Here is a 728-nt window from a genome sequence, read left to right as displayed (position 1 = left end):
TTCAAAAACAAATGTGCTGCCACCTTAATTTTAATTAATTACTTATCGTTTTGGCACCCCTATTCATGGGTTTAAGTTAACATTACATTTTTGGGGTCAGTTCGGGTCCAGTTTTGGTAAAGGTCTCCCTAATGTAATTGTAAAAAGCAGTCCTGGTTTAATGAATAGACAAGTTAATTACATTATAAGTACTGGAACATGTCACAGCTCAGACTCTCAATTCCAGTGGGCCAGGATACAAGAACTCTGAGAAAACGAAGACTTGTGAGCTGTTAGTGATTTGCTCTCGAATCTCATCTAGTCCCTCAATCAAATAAAACAGGGGCACCTGAGGATTGCCCAGCCAACAAATCCCAGTCTGGCACATTTGACATATGAGACATAGGCTTGTGTTAACCTGTCAAAGCTCACACCATCACCATTATTAGTCACTATTTCAAGCTTTAGCATTTAAATAACATAATCTTTGGTACAACAGCAGGTTTGAGAACAAGTTCGTAATGAAGTTTCTAATGGTGATAGACTAGTGGCAGTGAGAAACAGCTGAGTTGGAAAGAGCAGAGGACAAAATGAGAGAGGAGATCAGATCGAGATGAAGACTGCAATGTGGCTGAAAGTGGAGATGAGCTCAGACATGCCAAAGACATTTCTACTCTCTTACTTTGGACCACTGACTGCCTGCAATGACCCACTTGACCCATTTAGTTAACGAGCTCCACTGTTTTATC

The sequence above is a fragment of the Pholis gunnellus genome, assembly GCF_910591455.1.
Source record: "Pholis gunnellus genome assembly, chromosome: 17".
NCBI lineage: Eukaryota > Metazoa > Chordata > Actinopteri > Perciformes > Pholidae > Pholis > Pholis gunnellus.
Note: the sequence above shows the minus strand (reverse complement) of the source record.